The sequence below is a fragment of the Dasypus novemcinctus genome, chromosome 18, assembly GCF_030445035.2.
Source record: "Dasypus novemcinctus isolate mDasNov1 chromosome 18, mDasNov1.1.hap2, whole genome shotgun sequence".
Lineage (NCBI taxonomy): Eukaryota > Metazoa > Chordata > Mammalia > Cingulata > Dasypodidae > Dasypus > Dasypus novemcinctus.
In genome coordinates, this window is record NC_080690.1 from 43,990,981 (window position 1) to 43,998,522 (window position 7,542).

The window sequence follows — 7,542 nt, forward strand, 5'->3', positions numbered from 1 at the left end:
AGTATAATTTTTATACTTGGTCAATTGACCAGTTATAATTGGTCAATTTTTAAGAGTATATCTGTTTATTAGAAGGAAAAAAGAAAAGTACAATTTTGCTCTTCATTTGCTTTTAGAAATTTGATTGTGGTTGCAAGGAAGTGTCTGGACATAGCTATATGCATCCTAGGCAGGGTCACCAGACAGTGAAAATGGTTGGGCAACACATGGTTCCTCTTGGTGGTGGTCCAGTCCCTGGGCACTACTAACCATTGCCATTGCTACTCAGCTCCATCCTAGGTAGTGTCCTCCCTATACTTTCCCCAAGAGCCCACCAGCCCTGTGCCCATGAAGAGGGAGTGGCCTCCCTCCCCAGGACTGCAGGATACAGTTTCTAAGACCACTTGGGCCCTGGCAGACAGACTTTGAGCTTCAGCAACAATTGAGGTTGGAGGCCAGTGTCCTTGCTGCCCTCATTGCTTCTCTTGGAAGCTAACTATTGCATGTCTCTTCAGTTTTCTTTGTTCTTGAGCAAAATTGTCAGCCTGGGTGGTGCTTGCTCATGATTCCAGGATGGAGTTAACCTTGAGCATGATCTCATTGATGGTAGCAGCATTAGATTCAAACTGGAAGTGTTTATAATTGTGATTGCTTAGATATGTGAGTTTAAATATGTAAATGGGGCTTTTTTCTTCAGCAAGGTCACAGGCACATAGCAGGTCAGAATCGATTGAGAGGGGTTTCTGCTTAATCCAAAGTTTAGTCCTGGCTTTCTGATTCATAGCAGGATCTAGTTCTACCTTGTCTCCAGAGATACCTAAGTGCACTTTGTTTGTGAATCATAGTATATGGATCATGCTGACTTTGAATGACTTGTAATTGGTGACTGCTAAGCATACCCTGTACCATAGTACATCAATTTGCGAATCCTCCTCGAAAACCTGTCTGCCTTTGAACCTGAAATTTTCTGGGATCTTTTCCTTCACTTCACTGCCTTTGGCAAGATTTCTTTCATGGTGACCTTTGTGGTGTCCACCTGAATAAGGGAGAAAACACAAGTGGCATTTATTCAAAAAAGAGTGACTCTTTGGATGTCAGACTGGGAGATGAATACATTTCAACCAGAGCCAAAGTACTGAGGTCAAACTTATGAATGGGCTTGTTGGAATCCAGTGTGGGGAAATCTATGTCATCTTCCCCATCATCCTCAGCAGTGTGCAGGCAGTAGGCACTGGTGTTGTCACTGAGCTTTGGCTCCTGTCCTTCACTGTCCAACAGATGAACCCAATTAGGTCCTGCATTCTGGAGCTGGCCATTGTCACCACAGTCATTGGTAGCAGTCTGTCCTGGCTGAAGTGCAGGGGAAAGGAGATGTTGATCTTCCTGGCTACTATTATCCCTACATGACCTTTGCCATCAAAACTAGAATACTTGTTCAGAGGGTTATTCAGCTGCACGGAGCACTGCTCCAGCATACAGATAATACTGTCTGCTTTTTCTCAGAGGTTTTTCTTTGAGGGACTTTTTTTTTTCAAACAGTGACTGTAACTCCTAGGTTGATTGCCTAGAATTTCTTTCTTTCCACTGAATATTTTTGCATTTGATCTGGTTTTCTCTCTTTTCAGTCTTTCTAATCTTTGAGCTGTGTTTGAGCATCTTCTAATACCAGAGTCTCAACTTGAGATAATAGTGCCTGGGCATATACATAGATCTGAGTCTCACCATTGCTCCTCTAAACTTCTGACCCATGGTGTCCAGGCATTAAAGGAGGATGAAATTTCTCTAGGTCAGCATCATGATCAATGAGAACCATCTCACACATTCCTGAGTAATCACTGGTCATATGTGATTGTCAAATATGAGCTAGAATGATATCTGAGTTGTCTGAGAAGGCTATCCTTTCTGAGGGCCAATTTCCTTAAAAGGCTATTTTCTCCTCTTTGTAGCCTCACCTACCTCTGAGTGTGAGGATTCATTTTCTTTTTAGTACTCACCTATATTGTTTTAATTTTTTTTACAGTAAAATGCGTACTTTGTCATCTGCCAAAATTCAAGGAAAGGGAACCTCTACAGTACAGTGCATCTCAAACTTCTCCACAGACATACCTGAAGCTGCTCCCACACAGTGGGCCAGGCAAGTTCCATGATCATTTCAGAGGAGAGAGCCCAGGTCCCCAGCACCTCCTGGTCCCTGCCCCAAAATCCACTCTCTCAGCATCCTCTGGGGACTGGCGATCCTCCCAGCCTATTCACCTGCTACTTTCCAGGCTGACCTTATGCCACTGCTGCTCCTGGCCACTGGCTGGTAGAACAGCACCCTGATGCGCAGAGTTGCACCATGACTGATCTTTGATCAATTCTGAGTTGATTTCTTTATATGTTGTATTAGTCAGGGTTCTATAGGGAAACAGAATGGACAGGAAATATCTTTAAATAGTATGAGATTTTATGAAATTGTCTCATGCGACCATCGGGATGCACAAGTCCAAATTCTGTAGAGTAGGCTGCAAGCCAGGGACTCTGATGGAAGTCCTCAATGAGTTCCCCAGGAGACACTGGCTACCTTAGGTAGAGATGGGAATTCTCCATCTGAATGCTGAAACAACTTCTCCTCTTAAGGGCTTCAATTGATTGGATGAGAGTCACTCATTGCTGATAATCTCATTTGATTGTAGATGTAATCAGTAATAGATGCAATCAACTCACTGATGATCAAAGTCTGTGAAATGCCCTTGTGTTACAAATATCCCAGTGCTTACTTGATCAAACAACTGGGCCAAGTTGACACATTAGCCTAACCATTACATATGCTGTGAGGTAGGGGTCCTCCTTCATTCAGATACAGTTTTCCTGGCATCACTTGTTGATATCTGCCCTTCTTTGTTGTTGTTGCTGTTGTTGTCAAATGGTCCTTTATCAAAATATTTTCCTTTGTAGTTCTTAACTAGCAGGGCATTCTACTGCACAACTGTTAATGTCATCTATGATGGCATGAGGTGGCAGCAATTGACATTACAGCCCACAGACTGGGCAGTCCCCAGAATCTCTTTAATACTTCCAAAGGTTTTTTGGACAAGAGATGGCTGCTACATCTGTCAGGCAATGTTGGGTATCTCATCAAAGGTGATATTGCTACTGTGCTTAATGTTTTTCTGCTTCTTTCTGTCTCCGGGTTGTTCTTTAAGGGCTTTGGATCATCAGGGCAGAGGTAGAGGGTCCCACATTCAATCTAGGCCTGTCTGTTCTGAATGGTCAGTCACTATAATCCTTAAACCTTCCCAGTCACCATTTGCCTTTGTGATGTCATCATCAGCCTTATTTGGAGACAGAACCAGGGGGCTGATCTTGGGGGCTAGGGCAGATGTGGCATAGACTTCCTGACTGGTGCAACTCAGGTAAATGACTTCAATCTTGTTGGTACAGAGTTTGGGTGGCATAGCAAAGGCGGTTAGTATCAGCTGAACCTAAATGCAGGATGACTGAAGAAAGTTCACGTCCTTTGAGCTAAAGGCCAAAAGTAATACCTACTCTTTGTTGATGGTGTTTTTCTTTCCTTGTGTATTTAAATTCTTCTTTAGCCATTTAAATATATTTTATATTCCATAGTCTATAATTCCATTAACTAAATATCTGCTATTCCTGGGATAAACTCACCTACTCATAGTGTACATACTTTGTATAAACTGCAAGATTTGTTTTCTAATATTTTGTTAAGGATTTGTTGTATGTTTGCTCATCAGGGATATTGCTTTGTGCATTCTCCTATGAATTCTTTTTTTTTTAATAAAACTTTTTAAATTAAAGTTAATAGATCACACAGAACGTTACATCAAAAGAACATAAGAAGTTCCCACATAACCCACACCTCACTCCCCCACCCCCATCATTTTCGTAAATTGTATTTTTTTGAAGATACATACATCACCAAAAAGGCCACATTATAAAAAATGTAAGAGGCTTCCATACACTCCCCATTCCCCCACCCCACTCCTCCCACACCAACAACCTCCCCTATCATTGTGGCATACTCATCACACTCGAAGAACACATTTTAGAGCACTGCTGCACCACGTGGACAATAGTTTACTCTGTACTTCACACTCTCCTCCCACACATTCAGTGGGCTATGGCAGGATATATAATGTCCAGCATCTGACCCTGCAGTATCAATCAGGACAACTCCAAATTCCCCAAAATGTCCCCTCATCACATCTCTTCCCACTCCCCATCCCCAGCAACCACCGTGGCCACTTTCTCCCCATCAATAACACAATTTCTTCCATTAGCAGTCACAAAAGTTTTGTAGTATTATATAGTAAGTCCACTCTAATCCATATTTTATTCCTCCATTCTGTGCGCCCTAGGATGGTGATGTCCACTCCACCTCTATTTTGAGAGAGGGCTTAGATTCCACATGGTTGATGGATGCAATTCTCTTGCTTGCAGCTGAAGACACTCTCAGTTCCCTGGTGTGGTGATTGACCATCTTCACCTCCCTGTTAGTTGATCTCTCTAAGTCCAATGAACCAGAGAGGAGGAGTTGCAACTCTGCTGATGCTCAGGGCCCAGTTGCACATGAGCAGTCCAGAGAGTCAAGTCACCTGAGTATACACAAATGCTAGCACCAACCAAAGGTTCAGTAAAAGTGAGACAAGAGGCTTGTGTAGAAAGGTCACATCTGAGTCCAACTCCATCACACTCAGGGACACAAATTCCAAAGTAGGGCCCACTGACATGGTACTGAGCTCCATATCCCTGTGGGTCTCCATAGCCCTCAGGAGAACCAGTACCTAGGGTTGTTTCCACTTTAGCTGTTTCAGGGTCCTCCTGAGGAGTGCATAAGCATGACACTTCTGATGACCTCCTGACTCTTTTTTGAAGACTCTTAGCCATACAAACTCATTTGACTTTGCCATTTCCCCCTTTTATTCAAGGTCAAAAAGCAGTTTTAACACATGATCCTACATGTCAGTCTGAGTTGACCCTTTTATTCAAGGTCTTTTTCTATTTACATCATCAGCTGGTGCTTGGTAGTAATCCCTTGGCACCAGGGAGGCTCATCCCTGGAAGTCATGTCCCATGATGGGGAGAAGGCAATGCATCTACATGCTGAGTTTGGCTTAGAGAATGGCCACATCTGAGCAACATGGAGGCTCTCAGGAGGTAACTCTTAGGCACCCTGCAGCTCTAGACCTAGTTCATATTTCAGGCACACAGACTCACAAGCATAGTCATCAGTATCAAGGGCTCATTGTTGGAAAATCCTTCTTTGTTGGTCTTTACTGTCCCACTTTAGGGATGGTTGCTGTTCCATTCAGGAATATGACAGAGCTCCCCTGGATAGGAACCCAGCACTCCCTCAGTTGTCATCTGTAACTGTTATCTAACATTTTTATGTCCCCTATATACATTCCCTGGAGAACTCCTTCCCAACCATGTGCCCCCCCTTCAATAACACCCCACACCAATGTTCCTCCCCTGACACAGTTGAGCCTCTCTGTGGTCCAAAACCTCTTCAACAATGAAGCTGAACATATTGCCAAATTCAACTAATAGGAAAATGAAATAGTGATGGGTTTAAAGACCAGACGTATGCATACTAATTTAGAAATACTAAGATAAAGTAAAAATAAATTGGTGTACTAATAAAAATGAACAATATTATAAAGATTTGCTTTTAACATTTTGCCTTTCATCACTGTAATAGGTGTTGCCCTGTATGCACAGTGGCAAGGCAATTTCTTCCATTTCTTCTTCAGTGTCTACTTCCTTTCTTTTTTCTTTTTCTAATTATTAAGTTTGTCTCGAAGTGAGCACCACATATGTTTTAGATCACAGTAATTCACATATACAATATAGGGGACTCTCATATATCCAATATCAAACCCTTTTCCCCTTCCCCAGCAATGATCTTTTTACATGTCCATGTTACATGTGCTGCAGCTGATGTACAGATTTTGAAACATAGCTTTCAAACATGGTACCATTTTGGTTTACATTATGGTTTAAATTTTAGACTATAAAAATGTCTAAATTTTAGTTTCCTGATGTTTTACATTATGGTTTACATTTTAGCTTATAAACTTGTATACATTTTTGGTGTACATTAACATGTCCTATATCCATCATTACATGATCTGGAGCATTTCCATTGCTCCCCAGTTGCCCTGCCTCCATCTATTCTTTACCTCTCTCCCTCACCCCTCAGGGCCCACAGTGACAATCAGTCTTCACTACTTGAGGGACCAGATTAACAGATACTTGGAACAATGCTGAGGGCTTGACATATTAGACTGCCCTAACCCTTTGGGAGCCCAGGACATAGGTACACCTTCACACTCATTGTATGGTCTCCACCCAATGATTTAACACTATGACAAACTGAGCACTCACTCACTCCCTAGCAGCATGCCCCCATGCCAGATGCCCCCTCTTAAGTACCTTAAACATGTAATCCTTCCTTATAGTTTCTAAAGAGTTTTCTCAACCTTATATCTTCAACCATATACCTGAGATTCTCCATGTTCAACTGTTCTCCCTGGCCCTCCCCCCAATTCCTTGAGCCATCTGACCCATCCTTCCAACCCTAGTCCCTCTCAAGCCCTCAAAGCTCCACCCAATGTTATCCCTATGCTCCCATCTTATCTCTTCCCTGTACCAATACGTAACTCCAGCTTATCATAGACTTCACCCATGTAGGCGTCAGCTTGCAACTTTCCTCTCCCCCCCTAAAATTCCTTTAAGCCTATCTTCCAGTCTCTAGTTCTCTGAGACAGCTTGGTTTTCTTGTTTCATATCAGAGAGGTAAAGTAGTATTTGTCCTTCAATGCCTGGCTTGCTTCACTGAACATAAGATCATGAAGATTCATCCATGTTATCACGTGTGTTTGTACTGTATTCCTTCTCATAACTGAGTAGTATTCCATTGTATGTATATACCACATTTTATTTATCCATTCATCAGTTGATGGGCATTTGGGTTGATTCCAGCTTTTGGCAATAGTGAATAATGCTGCTGTGAACATTGGTGTGCACATATCGGTTTGCGTCCTTATTTTCAGTTCCTCTGGGTGTATACCCAGCAGTGGAATTGCTGGGTCATACAGCAAATCGATTGCTAATTTTTTGAGAAACCGCCAAACTGTCCTCCAGAATGACTGGATCCTTCTGCATTCCCACCAGCAGTGGACGAGTGTTCCCATTACTTCACATCCTCTCCAGCACTTGTACTCTTCGGTTTTTTTTGTTTGTTTGTTTGTTTGTTTTATAGCTGCCAGTCTTTTTGGAGTAAGATGATATCTCATTGTAGTTTTGATTTGCATTTCCCTAATAGCTAGAGATTTGGAGCATTTTTTCATGTGCTTTTTAGCCTTTTGTATTTCTTCTTTGGAGAAACATCTGTTCAGGTCTTTTGCACATTTTTCAAGTGGATTATTTGTCTTTTTATTTTCAAGATGTAGAAGTTCTTTCATATGCAGGATATAAATCTCCTATCAGATATATGGTCACCAAATATTTTCTCCCATTGGGTAGGCCTTCTTTTCACTTTCTTGACAAATTCCT

General features: G+C 42.1%; 1 pseudogene; it reads right to left on the reverse strand.

Annotated features, from left to right (window-relative positions):
- Positions 1 to 275: 275 nt before the first annotated feature.
- LOC131274155 (target of rapamycin complex 2 subunit MAPKAP1 pseudogene) lies at positions 276 to 3,221 on the reverse strand (annotated as a pseudogene).
- Between the last annotated feature and the right edge of the window lie 4,321 nt (positions 3,222 to 7,542).